This window comes from Pelecanus crispus, chromosome 3, assembly GCF_030463565.1.
Source record: "Pelecanus crispus isolate bPelCri1 chromosome 3, bPelCri1.pri, whole genome shotgun sequence".
NCBI lineage: Eukaryota > Metazoa > Chordata > Aves > Pelecaniformes > Pelecanidae > Pelecanus > Pelecanus crispus.
The window spans coordinates 107304464-107321431 of NC_134645.1; the positions used below are offsets into that span (position 1 = coordinate 107304464).

Genomic DNA, 16968 nt, shown 5'->3' on the forward strand with positions numbered 1-16968 from the left:
TCTCACTTTTCTGTTACTTCACCTACCACACTACAGTTTCTCATTGCTACTAAACAGTGTGGACATATATGATCTCTAAATGGGAATCAAGGAACAACCGACAGTTCCTCTTTCCACCTGTAAGCATGAGCTTACAATGCTGGCTTCAGGCACAAATCACACCCATAGAATAATTTAGGTAAGAAGGGATCTCTGGAGAACATACAGCTCAGTCACCACTCAAAGTAGAGGTGGCTTTGAAAAGAATTTGCTCCATAACATTCCTGTGTGCTGAGATGAGGCTGACTGGCCAGTATTTCCCTCTATATTTCTTGCCCTTCTTGAAGCAATGAGTAATTTTTGCTTATTTGAAGTCATTAAGAACCTCCCTCTGTCACTGTGATGTTTCAAAGTTGATAGAGGTGGCCTCACAGTTACATTGAACAGCTTCCTCAGCACACTGGTGCATCCCATCAGATCCCATGTCCTCCCTAGCTCTGTCTTCTTCTGCTGAGGTTAATGCTTCACTCCCACAGACCTCTATTACGTTTGGGGAACAGGAAGGTCAGAGCGCACACCTTTCCAGTGAAAACTAAAGCAAAAAGGCCTTTGATTACTTTGGTCTTTCATCATTAGATGAAAGACATATCTACGTAATTCATCATTAGATCCCATGTCACACTGAACATTGTACTACATATTCCTTAGTCTGTCTTTTGCTGCCAGAGTATGTATGGAAGTATGGAAGTCCCTTTTCCTCCATTTCTTTTCCAACCTAAATGATTCTATGATTCCACCTCCCTCACTTTTTCCAATTCCAGCTGTGCTACGACTTTCTTAACTCCATCCTTGCATGCAGGGCAACATTTCTATATCTGTCATGAGTAGTTTATCCCTGCCCCCGCCTTCTGGGTACTTCTTTTTTATCATTTAAACTCAGTCCGGAGGTCCGTGTTTATCCTTGCTGGCCTTCTGCTATGCTTGCTCTGCTTTCTGCATGTCCAAATGGATGGTCATCTGTATAGAGGAAGTTGCCCCTGGAGATCAAGCAACTTTGCTGGGCCTCTTTACCTTCTAAGGTATTATGCAATGGGATCCTGCCAGGCAGGTCCCTTGGCAACTCAAAACCCGTTCTCCTGAAATATAGGGCTGTAATTCCATTATTTATAATTCTACTATTTTTCTTGCTTATTTTTCTCAAGACTTTAAACTTCATAGTTTTACAGTCATTGCAGCCCAGGCTGCCCTAGTCCTTCACTTTGTCCAGTTCTTCTGTTCTGTGATTAACAGGTCCACTAGAGCATCTCCCTAGTCTGTCAATCACCTGCATCAAGAAATGGTCATCAACACACTGCAGAAGCCTCCTGGGTTGTTCACACCCAAGCTTATTCCCTTCTCAACAGATATCATGGTGGCTGAAGCTCCCCATGAGTACCAGTCACGATCATGAGGTTTCTTTCTGCTGTCTAAAGAAAGCTTTATCTGCCTCCTCTTGATCAGGTGGTTTATAGCAGATGCCTACCACAACATCCCCCATGTTATGCTGTCCTCTGATCCAAGGCAAAGCTCTCTTGATTTGAACCGTTCCTCAACATAGAGCACAACTGTTCCACCTCACCTTTTCAGGAATATAATTATTTCACACTTTGCAGATGTATAATTACATTAAGACAGTAAGAAGTTTGGAAAAAAAACACAAGAAGAATTTGAGCTCATTTACATGCAATCATCTTTGAACTTATTAAATTTATTCCATATTTGGTCTGAACTGGGAAAAAGTACAAATTGCTTAGTATTTATTATGTGAACACACTAGTTTATTCCTTTCATAACTGACCTACAGTTTTTCAGGCTAAAACCTTTACAGGATCAGAGTGCAAGAGCATAAAATTGTAACTGAACAATGGCAAATTTTGACAGACAACATTTTATCTCAGTATAAACCAGTGAGGCAGTGGTGTCATTCTTATACAGTAAGGAAACCAATGAGGTGTTTTGATAACATTTATGATTTACTAAGCATCCTGCAGTCACCTGTGCAATTTTAAGCAGAGCCAAAAGCACACTATAAAGCAACAGAAGATAGAACAGGTGTAGACAAGCAAAGTTCACTGTTTTTTCAGTGAAATTCACATGCTTTATTAAAATCTTGTCCACTCTCCTGTTTCTCTTTGTGTGGGTTATTAGCATTCAGTATTGCAGTATTTATGTGCTTACCCACACACTGAAGTTTATAAAACCCCTTTGAGTTCTCTATGCCAATAGGCAGCTACAGACTTATGTGGAATGAAAAGTCATTAAGAGTTAGGTGTGGTTTGTCTCATAATCTTAATTTTAAAAATATACATAAAACCTGTACTTTCCTAATAGTAGGATCTGTAAATTTTGTTCCTTACATCACTCTATGAATGTTATAGGTTTTTGGTCTAGTTTCCTCAGCTGTGTATTCATGACACTTTTGTAAGCAATGCTTTTAATGTACTAGTTAATTGACATATTCCATTAAGTATGGGTAAAAGAGATAATCTAGGATCACAAGAGAACTAGTTAATTTCTCAATTTTGGATAAATAGGAAACTTATTTATGAAAAAGTTTATATTTAAAATTATTATTTACTCCCACTTATGTGTCAGGGCCAATATGAATCCACTGAGATGTAAAAGAAGTCAGTTTACTCAGAGGAACAGTGGAAAGAAGTATGAAAATTATTCAGATTTCCTTTTGCAGTACATCACTCTTTTTTTTCCACCACATGTATTAGCTGAAGATATTAGTCAAAATCAATTAGTCAAAAGAAACTGAATTGGTGAACCAGTCTGGTTAAAACCAGATATCCAGAAAAAAATGAACAGTATTTTTCCTGCTAAAAGCTAAATCAGATACCCTCTCTTGGCTGGAGTGTAGCTGCCCAAATTCTTGTCTTGGCGTAATGCAAAAAGTAGCACAAAAGTGAAAAGGGCACCATCACGAAGATCTGCCATCTGCTTTTCCAGGTTAAATGTAGAGCAGACTGCAGTATAAATCTTGTTTTGGGAGACAGAAGGCCATATTAGGCAGTTTAGGAACCTAATTACGCATGAATTCAAGTCTAATACAGATCAGAGCACAATAATAAAAAAAAAAAAACCCAAAAAACTCAACACAAACCAAAAGCTTTAGGTTGTCTCAACATTGATGTTTAATAGTATCTTTATTCTTGATTTCTTACAGATTATTAAAATTGTTTTCTCTTGATAATAGAGGCCTTTCTCTGGTGCTGGTAGAGGGAATTCGTTGGTATGTATTGGCCCAGTTAATTCAGCATTCTTTTTTGTTACTGTGCTTTTTTTAGATGGAATATAAACGGCATATATATGAGGTTTATTGTATCACATTTTGTGATTTCTCAGTCAGACCTGAAACATAGATACAGCAAGCCAGAGGTGCAACCTAGCAAAATGATGAAAAACAAGGGAATACTTCGTTAGGTATTTTAGGAATCTCTGAAGTGCTATATATGTAAGAACAACTGATGAGAATCAAAAGGAGTATGTTTTATTATTACAGTGTTGTAGTTAATGTGAGATTAATATTTTAATGTTGAGGGAAAAGTCATTAGAACCCTAAGCAGAAATATTTCTTTGCAGGGGAAATAAAGGGAAATATTAAGAACAAAAGATAATTATCCTAAAGAAAACACAGTTCCAACCAAGTTGGGCAGACACTTACCTATAGGTTTTTTCAGAGCCAGTAGAATTTTTAAATGAAAACTGTTTTGCTCCTAATCTGTTACTGATACAAAGAGCAAGAAAACCTCTAAAACTTTGGATTAACAGAGTAAATGGGAAAACATTTTAAGCATAATGAATTCCAAAGAACAATCCCCTAGACCATGGAAGAAGTTTATTAGTGCCAGGGAAAAGTATTTTGCTTTCTAAACCATTACAGCTTCAAACTCAATTTCTTGCGTGTTTAAGATAATTTTAAAAAGCTTGATCTTCTGCCACTTTTGAAGGTAATGGCAAAACTTCTGTTGTTGCCAAAATGACAGGTTGCTCCTAGCTGCCAGAGCAATAAATCACTTAAATATTTGGAGCTTTATCCAAAAATGAAGTGGCATTACCTATATCTATTCAGTAAGAAACTTTGAGGGTAATAGTATGTCTTTAATACTCACCATTTACTCAGTCTTCAGGGAATGATCCTTGATGCTTGGCTCAAGCCTGCGTAGCCTGCTTGAAAAATAAAAAAGATAAAACCATTGTACATTTAAGAAAGCAGATGAAGGAATAGTTAGGTTTAGGTGCTATTCCACTTTTGGCTTGAGATATTAGCTGGCTTCTTAAACCCCCTCAAGTATTTATAAGCAAACCAAGAAGTGAAGCTTAATGCAAATAAATGGGGAGGCAATAGCTAAAAGAACATTTTCATTTTGTATACACATATGTTATGTATACATCTAATTTGATATACATTACGCTTTAGAAATGGAAGAAGTTTTTGTTTTGAATATGGTGGTTAATATGGCAGAAGAGCTTTCTTTTAAATTCTTAATGTAACATTTTGTCTAAACTAGAATACTAATTAGCTTGGTGGTCCAGGACAATATGTAAAGAGGACCTTAGTTCTAGTAGAATCTTATGAGGATGACTAGAACCATGAGGCAGTGGTCTTCTATGTTGTTCACATCTATAGACTCACTTAGAACCACGAGGCAGTGTTTTTTCCATGTTGTCTGTAACTGTAGACTCAACTGTCTTAATCAGCAGCTACTGAGACCTTCCTGGAGACTTGTAAAAACCAAACTGAGAAGAAGGGTACAGAATTAAACAGTGTTTTCCTAAATGTTTTGAGAAACTGATGTGGCTTGGAAATAGAACCTGCAGGTTGCAGTTATGGCTAGTATCGCAGAATTACTTGATATGCTGCATAGGCTCAAGAAGTAGCTATTCTTACTTCTGGAAAGGCCATTAGCTATGGGACAACAGTTAAGTGATTGATATCCTTTTCAGAAATCCCAGAATATTGTAATTTTTCATATAGACAACTTAGTAAAAGAAAACTCTTACTCCTTTCACAGAGAGAGTTTTAAAAGTCTTAATGAAGGAGGTAAAACCACTGGTTTGCATCTGTAATTTCAGTGGCCAGCAGGAAAAGCCTCTTACATTAATTGCAATAATTGCTTCTGGTGATTGGCTGCTTCTTTTTATTTTTTTTTTTAATGTTAAACTTTTAGAAAATTCTTTCTTCATGACATAATTCATTCCCACAGCTATTTCTGTTACCTTTCACAGTTCAGCAGCAAACACAATTTCCTCTGCTTTTTTTCATATGTGCATAAGCCATATCTATATATAAAGTGCCATCATTTTAACATTCTTCCTAAAGTTTATCAGCATCATTTTTTTCCTTATATTCAAAGGATCAATCAACTGCAGTAAGACTGCTCTCAAGAGGAGTTCAGCACATGAAAACTTCAGAGAATTTCAGGGAGCAAGTTTAAAAGAAACTACAGTGGAGTATGAGCCAGTTCAAAGTTAAGACACAAGGCACACTGAGTCAAATAAACACAAATGATAAGACAGGAATGTATTTTCGAAGTTTCATAGATTTTTTTCACAGAAATCATTAAAGAAGGAAATACTTTTGTCATCGAAAAACATGTAATTGAAATAGACCTGTAAAACCAAATTCTAGACACCTAGCAAGAGTCCTTTAAACAATTGTGTAGAAGACAGTTGAAGTGCTGTGGCTATTCTGTCTCCTTAATTGTTTCACCTGATTTCCTGACACAAAAGTTCTGTGGTTTACAACAAGTAAGTCTGTTTCTGCCTGGCACAACTGAAATATGTGGCCAGTCTACCTGCCTTCTTACCCCAAGATAGGAATAAGGAACATATCTCCAAACCTATTGGGAAATTCAGTATCAAACAAATTGAGAATAAAATTCCCAAGCTGCAACAACACCTTTGTAATATTGGGATGATAAAATCAAAGCATGAGAAGTGAAAATTACTGTGGAGAATATATACTGATTAAGTGTGCTGATATATCGTTTTATGAAGCCAACAAAATTAATGCAGGTGCCTTGCAATACATCATGGAGAAGGGTAACAGTAACCAGTATAAGTGTAATGCCCACAGACAATGCATTTTGCAGGGGCTGCCTCGTTAGCAGTCAGGTGCTGGAGCTGCGACTTCCAGACGGTTGTTGCAAAGGCTGAAATTAGTTCACTAATCCCCATCATTGCCTTTCTCTGCGCTCCCATCTACTGATGTATTCATTACAGATGCAGGTGTATAACCTGGCAATATCTTCCAGATCCAACTGAGGCAAGCAAATGCTCAGTGTTTGATAGCTCAGTGGTGGGGTTTGGCATCTGGAAAAGATACTCAAATGGAGGGTTTAGACACAAGGAAACAATTAATTGCAGGTTACTTTTCAGTTACCATTTTATCAAAAGATTAAACAAGGATACATTTTGTTAATGCTATGAGTCCAAAGTGATTGTTCCTGATTTAAGTCAGAGGTAGCCTTCCTACTTCAGCATTCCAGATAGCTGCAATGTGCTAACGCTTTTCTTTAATTTTGTTTTGATCGAGGGCTCTCCACCAGCTGACACATTTCCTGTTTGTTTGTTTTATAGCCCCATGCGTGAATGGGCTCTTGTTTCCAGGCAGTGATCAGTATAGCCCCCTTGGCAATACTTAAAATGACTGCAGACGGGTGGGTTGGGAAGCAAAATCCAGATACTGGTATTAGAAATGGTAAATCCCAGAGCATGACTGGAAAAGGCAGACTAAGCTATCTTTTGGATCATCTGATTGTGACTAGAAGCTCATCTTCAGGATATACGTTTGGGTGTGAATTCACTGATCACTTTTTTCTGGTTTCTAAGTGATTTTAGTGTGTATGGTTATGCATGTTGCATGTTAAGTGCCTATGTGATAATTAAGTCTATAGTTACAAGCATCATGTAAATTTATATCCAGCTAACTTCCCTGTGGGGAACATCTCTTAGATCAGCAAGTCCTGTTTTAACTGCAGTTGTGTTCATGCCTCCTGTTCCCCAGAAATATCTCTAGTTGCCGCCTTAGTTCAGGGGAGAATCATTTATTACTCATCTATACCAGCAGAGCATATCTAATGCTTTCTACAAAACACACCAGTTCACACAGCTCAGTCACACAGAGAAATAAATTCATCATCCAGGATGTGCCCACTCTTGCCTCTGACTGATCTGTATGGGAAGGGAAATAGGACCACAGGTTCTGCTTTCCAACTTGGTTTAGAGCAACCACATTACGTCAGCAAGAAGATGCCTATTACTGCATGATTTTCTTGCACAACTAGGTAGGAGAGGCATTTTCATACCCTGGGTAGGCTTGTACAATCAAAATACTGCTTATACACCACCTTTAAGCACAAAAAAATTACTAAAATAAATACATAATTATTACATGCATTTTCTATATCTAGTTATATAAAGAAACACTCTATAAATGAAATAATTTTTTACTCTTTTTTTCTAGTCATATGCCTCACTTCATATTTATAACGTAACTATAGCCAGGAACATGAAAAAAATATCATTGCAGAAGCCAAACAGAGGAAGAAACATTTTAAATTGCATACTTTTAGAAATAAAATGGTGATGCTCTCTCCCTCTCAGCAGAACCAAAACCTCACTGTGCATTAATGGATGATGACATCACAGTGTTATTAGGAATGTTCCATCAAAAGATAGGCTCCATGACTCCCTGAACCTCTCTTTAATCTCGTGTCAGAGTTAATAAGCTGTCTGGAGAAAGCTTTTAAGATTAGTTAAGCTTATTGTCAGAGAGCAGCTGTGGACCTCTAACCTCTGCTGCCACAATGCCAAGGTTAGGCAAGGTTTTGCTATGAGGAAGCACTAGTGCTACGCATTGTGTGACATACTGTACAGGCTGCCTTTTCTAGGGAGGTTGTTACCAAGAATGTTTAATGGACAGATATGGTGTTTTGCCTCTCAGGATTCTTGTTTTCCATCTATTCTCAGGACAAACCCCACTCAAAGGATTCATGATTCACAACTAAAGTGACCAGAAGTGACCAACGATATAAGACACTTTGTAAGACCTTAGACCATTTGATAAACATTCTACAACTAGAAAGTACAAAATAATACGAGTGCATTGTAAAAATAACTGCTTAGGAAGACTGCTATTAGTTGTTACAATCAGTGAGTATTGTAATGGGTTGCCATGAGAGTCATTCAGGTGAAAATGATTTATACTGTTCCAAGTGCATCATTTATTAAAACAATCATAATACTGACATTACAGTATATCGTTCCTGCTTTCATTTATTTTCTGGTAGGTAGAGACACAGCCAACAGAAACTCTTTTTCAGTTTATAGTTGCTTTTAAATATGTTTTGGTGGCAGGGTCATGGTGTACAGGAAAGGATTTACAGAGAACAGTTTGTGAAAGAAACAGAACTCCCTAATGTTGTCTAGAAAAGGGCAAAGAAACTTTGAGAACAGTAGAAATGTCTTCCATCCCTCACAACGCCCCTTTAGCTAGTATTAATTTTAGCATTTATTTTTATTGTCATATACCAGGACTCCAGTATATAAGGTCTGTACCATGACCTGATTATATACCTCTCTCTCTGTCTGTAGCTATCTGTTCCAAAGGTCTTAAACTGGAAGTAAAAAGCTCCAAAGGAAAGCAGGTATTTCTCTACTGCTAGGATTAACTAATCTGATACATGGGAGTTAGAGATTATTTTTTTCAAGTTGTTTTGTGACCTGGGATGGAATTTGTAAAGGTTTCTCTCTGGTTAAATATGTAGAAAAACACCAGGTAGATTTTCCAAAGATCCCTTGGAGAATTTTGAAAGCCTGCTATGTACAACTTCTCATACTTGGATACATAAAAAAAATCCCTGGTGCATAAATGATGTCTCTGTGTTCAGTCTCCTAATCTGTAGGTTTAGCAACCAGGATCCCCGCCAGCTTTTTGAAGATGACGAAAGAAAGGGCTCTAATCTGTGAATCCTGAGCCAGGGAGAAATCCTAAATGCTGGAGATACTTGATTTAAGAATTACTAGAGCCCTTAGCAATACCCAACACATAAATAAGTTAAGTAGCTTCTGATACATGATAGAGGGGTGTTTGGTAATACTCAGTTCAGAAATACTTTGTCTCCCCATTAATTCTGAAGGGAAACTCTGAAGGAACTTCTTTTCTGAAAAGGAAAATTGATACAGCATCAGTTTTCTCTTTTGAGAGCAGCTGCTACCACTACTGTTTGCTATCCTTGACACTACTGTTTGAAATACTCCAGAATTGGCCCCAGTGGCATAGGAAAAATATTTATTCCCCTAAGGAAACTGTGCAGTATTCAGTGAGACTACACATTGTACAGACCACTTTTATTGACTGAATGATTTTAACTATGGTAAAGCTGTGAATGTATTTGGAGGAGAAAACAACATGCATTAGTTTGCTAAGGAATAAATACTTGGCGATGAAGAGCAGAAAAGAAAAGGAAAGACACAGTAATATGCACAGACATACTACTGGAGAGAGCCAGTAGAATGACAAACTGAAAGAGCCAAGAAAAGAATTGGACAGGCCAACATAATACTTGGTTATGGATAGAGGAGAGAGCATGTTTTAGGAGGCACATGTGTTATCCTACAAAAGGAGGAGCAGTTAAAGGCACAGATATTTGAAGTGGATAACTGGTTGTAAGCCCAGTTTGTTGAGTTGTGTGACAAGATAAGACCAATGTTAATAAGTTGACATTTGTGATACATTGGTGCTTGATCAGGAGGCATTTTCAAAAAGGGGACTAAAATTTTGGTACCATATTTTAATTAAATCCCGTGCTTCACAGATTTTGCTCCTCACCTGCTGACACCAGAACATTTCCCTTCTGTGGCTTAATGGTTTTCCTGACCTTTTTGTTTGGTTGGTTTGTTTGGTTTGGCCTTGTTTTTCTCTTATTTTTTCTACTTGAAGTCCTGGAGAGTACTGAGAGCTGAAAATCGGATGTGTGGTGCTTCTAGAGTTGTTGCAAAGATTATCAAGTGCACAGCTATCTTCTGTGCTCAAGAAAGGAGAGCTAAGAGTGGATGTGATGAACAGAAACTGGGAATACTGAAATCATTTGCCTTTTCCTGCAACACATGATGTCTTTCTTGCCATCGTGAGGAAATATTAGCTAAATATATGCCTTCAGGATATTAGCCCTCAAAGGGACATACCTGAACTTTTATTCTCTCACCTTATGGCCTACTACTTTTTTTGTCACTACTGATGTTTGATACTAGAGGCTTCAACTTGGTCACAGGAAGTGGTCTGTGGACTGTTCCAGATTAAATAGCCATTGCACTGTTACTTGCAATTTCAGAGACTTGGAAACTTTCCTGAAGACCCTTCTGATTCCTTTTTTCTGCTCATATACATGTTGATGTGGTTTCTTTGGTGTCACAGATTATGTGACTGTGCTAATGGGGGATGCTGGACCTTACACACCTCTACGGGAAGACAAACAGTGTCTGACCTGTTCCTCAAGAGGCTTTTAGGAAGTTCTTGACTCAAACAAACAGTCCATAGTGCAATGCTCTGGGATTGAATTTATCTCCACCGAGCAGTTTCAGTTCTTACTGATGAACTAAAATTGAATCATTATCACAAATCATTTTTGTGGTATGTCTGAGATATGACAATTTGATTTTATTGAATGGTTCACATAGGAATTAAATTCCAATGTAAGGTTGCTGTCTTAAAATGGGAACATTTTATTTATTTGCTAGGTCACTACTATTATATGTGCTACTATTATGCAACAAGATCTCTCAAATGAAAATTCCTCTGACTGAAAACTACATTTTCTGTCTAATGGGTTCTAAATTATACATAAACTGTGCAATTTTCAAAGGTGATGCAATTTCTTCTGTCACAATGTCTTGTAATTTGGAGACTGTTTCCATTAAAGTGACAATTCTGTACAGATGGACTACAATACCCTTGGTTTCAAAAACATCCACCTGTAGTGTTATCACATACCGGCTAAGATTTTTTAAATATTTCTGCTTGTCTTTATCTTGACTAGCAGCAATAACCGCTGTTACAAAAGAGTGGAGTCTTCTATTAAAAACAGCATTTGATTGTGGTTTTTATATAAAAAAGGAAAAGCGAAATATATAAACATCTTACCATTCAGTTTCATGAATTTGAGCATTGTTTGTTTTTTGTTGTTATTTTATAACCCAGTAATTTATTTACATGACTGTGTGGCACCACGGGCAGGTATCATCCTCTTCCACATTGGCACAGACAGATTCAAAACTACTGCTCACAGCTATTGATGTTATTGCCCTTTTTACCCCCCATTGAAGGATAAGAGATATGGGCCCTTCTTCTCAGATTTCAGTTAAGTCTTGAAGAACAAAACAACAAAAAAACCCTATTTAAGTTTATGCAGATTAAATAGACTATCTGAATCTGATGTTTTGATTGTTTTTTTTTCTTTTGTTTTCAGAAGTAATTATGACAAACTCAGTAATCAGCTCTGTTATCAGATCAGTGAAAAGGTTTAGTGATGGCTGCAGCAAATGAAAACTAGGGAAGTGATTCTTTTGTAGTACAGGTATGCATGGAAAAAGATATCTGATCACAGACCAGCGTAAATTACTTCTGAGAGTAACACAGTCTCAGAAATAATAGCCTTGTCCAGAAAAAAAAAAAAAATTATGGATTTTGATTTGGCCTCAGAAATTTACGTCTGTATCCCAATCATGGCAAGCAGCACCCACATACTGCATTATGGTGGCTTCCACAAGCAACGTCAAATAGGTTTGTTCTCACTTTCCTTTCTGTATGCTCTGTAAGTAAATTGGAATTTGGTGAACAAACAGGTTTTCTCAGGGATTTCTCAGATGCTCTGTTGTCTGTCTTATATTGTTCCCAAATACAAAACTAAATGGAGTCATTGAGAAGCTGATGCCACTCCCAGTATTCAACCCAATGAGTAATTCAGTATATTTACAGCAAGAAGTATGATCTAAAGGATACCTTGTTCTCTTTGTATAGGACAGAACTGGCTATAGACCTCTGCTGTGAGAATCGGCTGTGCAAAGACTTAGGAAGGCAGCAATCTAGTCTTTTTTCACATCACCTGAGAAAGGACACTTAAAGGGCTAAGAAGAGAAAATGTAGCTAAAGGTCACTTTTTTCCCCCCAGCTGTAGACTGTATTTTAGAAACTGTTGCCAATTTGGGCATATTTTTTTCTCTGCGCAGATTCAGAGTATTATGAACTCCGTTTTAGCAGTCTTTGTGCAAGTTGGATTCACAAGAACGTGGTGAATTTTTAAAACCGTCTTGGCACTGAAATCCCTGCTGATATGTGTTGTTAGGCAGATACAAGTCTTTAAATCATATTTTAGCAAGCAAACAAGTCTGATTTTAAAATGGCATTCTATCATGACAGTATTTTAATGAAATCTGAACCATCAACGTCAGTTCAGCAGCTAGAAGGAAAAGTGATGAAAAGGAGTACACAGTGTAGACTTCTACAACAGGTTATTAATGGTGGATTTTTTTCTGATAATCTGGATGATTTCACATTACAACCTTATCAATTTTATTTTTTTGTTTTATCTTCTTTTCATGCTGACTTTGATGCTGACACTTTGTTTTTACGTGCTTACCCATCTATTCTTATTTGTATTTACTGCAATTCTTCACAACTTTTATTCTTAGGCATTTGCATCTGTTATTAACAGCAGATGGGATAGAGAGAAACATAATCGCATGATTCAGCAGCAGTCATGTCTGTTTAATCAGGAGCATCTGACACAGCACGCATTTACTGCATGATTGCACTGTCATGTTTGACACAAATGATGGATTACTACTCCAAATACGCTTTCAATATTTGTTCATTGTACATGCTACTAAATTGTACGTTCCTTACATCCACTCATTGGAAACTTCTGACCATAATTATAATTCAGCCAGTGCTATCTTGGTTATAAAACAGTATCTGTATTGATTACTTTATAGTCCATTCCTCCTAGGACGGCTGATGTATCAGTTTTAGCTTATAAGGACAAACTCATATGAATCTAGTATTGTAAACTCTCACTTAAAAGAACTTGAAGCTCAAAGAAGGCATTGTCTGCTGACTGATCCATTTCTGTCATATTTTTCCTTATAGTCAAGATGCTAATTTGAGGATCAATGGTTACTAAAAATAGCTTTGCCTGAATAAATATATACTTTTTGTTCCTCCTGATTTGTCAGACCCACCGGATTTCTATTGCATTTACCTGACATGTTTCTTTTGATTTAAAAAATGTTACTCTTCTTTTATATTGTTTCCTCTTCATTGAAATATAAAATATTATATTTCAAAGCACAATTTTATTTCTTCCATTTCAGGTGTACTTAGATACAGCAAAAAGAAATCTTGTGAACTTTAAAGGCTATGTGTATACCACCAAATAAATCAGGCCAGGCTATAGCTTATGGCTCTGAGGACCAGTGGCATGTCATGGCTCACATTATGTACAGCTAAACTCTAATCCCCCCCTAGCAGGGAGGATTCACACACAGGCTACCTGCTGGGAAGACTCTTTTACCATCCACTGAGCTATGTCCAAGAAGAATGCATCTATACTAGTAAATTAAAAGGTGATATTGCCAAGGCAATGGAGCTTGATCACCTAGGCTGTTAAGTGACTAGACTAGTCCCTGGCACAGTTTTGTCAGAGCATTCTCCCAGACAATGCCAAAGCACAGTCTGGGAAGTCCCACACACTGGGACCTGCTCCCAGAAGGCAGTCTGGATGCTCCTACCCTGGAATCAAGGGAAATTTGCAGTCTCGCTATGTACATACTGCAGAGAGCTGGCTCTGGGGCCAAGTTATGCTCCATACTCCTTTCTAGGATAGAGGTAGCTTCAGTGCCTGGGGCAGTACTAGGGCCAAAACCCTAGCAGAGAGCATGGTAACAACTTAGCAATATGGATGTCTTTATGTTAGCGCCTGAGGCAGTGCAATACACAAAAAATGCAGAAGCAATTAATAGAGTTTCCTGCTGTGTGTGATTGTAATGGAAATGCAAAGGAAAATTAATGTACTAATTAAGATGCTGCCAAGATCCTTAATATTTAGCTTTTTAAGATGTAAACCCAAGAAACTCAGATACAGTCTATTAAGACCTGCATACGCTTGAAGATTTATCACTTCAGCATTTTTCATTTGAAGTTTTACCTTTAGATTATTGTTTGTAGTGGAGAAACATATGATGGGACGTCATGTTAGATATTTATATTCTGGACAGAGTCTGGAGACAGGAATGCCTCAGTTTTCCTTAAGATCAGTGAATAAAGAAGCTATTTAGCTTCTTAGCTCTGAAGTTCCGTTTAGAAGCAAATTACGATATAATAACCAGATCTGTGGGGTGAAGCAAACAGAAATAAAAGCTGTGAAATAACGTGCATAAGGAATTGGCTGGATGGTCACATCCAGAGGGTCATGGTCAATGGCTCGATGTCCACATGGAGACTGGTGACAAGGGGAGTCCCTCAGGGGTCCATACTGGGACCTGTGCTATTTAACATCTTCATCAATGACATAGACAGTGGGATCGAGTGCACCCTCAGCAAGTTTGCAGATGACACCAAGCTGAGTGGTGCAGTGGACACGCCAGAAGGACAAGATGTCATCCAAAGGGACCTGGACAAGCTGGAGAGGTGGGCCTGTGTGAACCTCATGAGGTTCAACAAGGCCAAGCGCAAGATCCTGCACCTGGGATGGGGCAACCCCCGATATCAATACAGGCTGGGGGATGAAGAGATTGAGAGCAGCCCTGCAGAGAAGGACTTGGGGGTACTGGTGGATGAAAAGCTGGACATGAGCCGGCAATGTGCGCTTGCAGCCCAGAAAGCCAACCGAATCCTGGGCTGCCTCAAAAGAAGCGTGGCCAGCAGGTTGAGGGAGGTGATTCTGCCCCTCTACTCTGCTCTGGTGAGACCCCACCTGGAGTGCTGCATCCAGCTCTGGGGCCCTCAGCACAAGAAGGACATGGACCTGTTGAAGTGGGTCCAGAGGAGGGCCACCAAAATGATCTGAGGGCTGGAGCACCTCTCCTATGAGGCCAGGCTGAGAGAGTTGGGGTTGTTCAGCCTGGAGAAGAGAAGGCTGCAGGGAGACCTTATTGCGGCCTTCCAATACTTAAAGGGGGCCTATAGGAAAGATGGGGACAATCTTTTTAGCAAGGCCTGTTGTGACAGGACAAGGAATAATGGATTTAAACTAAAGAAGAATAGATTTAGACTAGACATAAGGAAGAAGTTTTTTACAGTGAGGGTGGTGAAGCACTGGAACAGGTTGCCCAGAGAGGTAGTGGAAGCCCCATCCCTGGAAACATCCAAAGTCAGGTTGGACAGGGCTCTGAGCAACCTGATCTAGTTAAAGCTGTCCCTGCTCAAAAAGGGCTTGGACTAGATGATCTCTAAAGGTCCCTTCCAACCCAAAGCATTCTATGATTCTATGATTCTATGAAATCAAACTTCTTTCTTCCACTCTTCTTCCCTCTCAGGAGTTTTTCAGTTCCCACTTGTCCTGCAGATAATTTCTGCTTGTTGCCTTCCAATCTTTGTCTGGTCTCTAGAAGCTGTTCCCAGTTGATCCTGGTATTTTTCTGAGAACACTTCAGCGATTTCTCTTATTTTATTCCAGAGCACAGGATGCAGCAAGGCAGCATGACAGAAGCCTGCTGAATAGCCACGGACTTCTGAAACCACAAGCAAGCAAATGAAACGTGTGGTCTGCCACAAATAATTTACTGGGGAATGATGAGTTAACTTTTCAGAAGAGCACATATGTTACTACATAAAAAACAAAGTCATTATCTTTAAAAGATAATTTAAAACAACAATGTCACAGAGTTTTGCCATACATTAGAATATAGATGATAGATGTGCATGATCAGAAATAACTGTTCCAAAACTGGGACCCCCCTGCTTCACTCCACCCTGGGCCCTGTTTCTCCTGAGGCACAGCTGAGCCAGCAGGAGAAAAAAACCTTTTAAATCTGCAGAAGGAAAAACATGAAAAGTGGGAAGGAGGGAAGTCTAATTTAATGTTAAGTTTTATTTATGGAGTCCTGAAGCAGGTGATGAGGACAGGCCTGAGCACTTTATCTCTTTTCTTTATTGAAGGTGAGCTGGTGGCTTTGTGAGCAAGGAGGGAAGAATAAGTGACGGTGGTATATGAAGGGTGTGGGCTGATTCTGGTGAGGCTTTTAGGCTGTGATGGCAAAAAAGGACTAAAAGTGACACTGAAGTTACTGTGCCATAATTGATCATGATATATGCAGTAGGTACTGGCAGAGGCCTTTTTAAAATAGTATGTTATTGCAATAATACTTCTCTTACTTTATTTTGTGCATTTTTTAAGTGTATGATTTATTGAAGTCTCTGTTAGAGCTGAAGAGCTTTGCGTAGCTGATGGAAGAGATAGTCAGATATTTCAATAACTGGCTTCAGGCAAGCAAAATGTGTGATTCCTGGAAATGCTGTTTATAAAGGGACATTATGCGCTGCAGTTCTTTCCTACTTTTGGCTCAAGTGTTTAATATTATTTTACCCTGAGTGAAGATATTGTTGATTTAAATATAGCAGGTGTACTAATGTCATTGCATCTTATGGCAGGAGATGACATACCCCAGAGTTGGGGGAGAGGTCAGAAATGATTGAGCTCCCTTGAACTTCATCTTAGCAAAACTATGCCTTTTCTGTAAAATAAAGAAATTCTGCAGCTGTACAAATGTTAGAGCTACTTCAAGCCATAGAAATTACTTACAGAATATAACAAATTATTATTAGCAAAGTTTACTGTATCTTTTTCCCTATCTTTGGCTGTGATTAAGCATAGTAATAAGACAAACTTCAAAAAATAAATTAACTTATGTGCTAGTTAAATAAATATTTTAAATTTTTTACAT

General features: G+C 38.3%; 1 protein-coding gene across 1 annotated transcript in view; it reads left to right on the forward strand.

Moving 5' to 3' along the window:
* Window positions 1–16968, forward strand: part of CSMD1 (CUB and Sushi multiple domains 1) — a 1273929-nt gene that overhangs the window by 543828 nt on the left and 713133 nt on the right. The gene's annotated exons all lie outside the window — the stretch shown is intronic.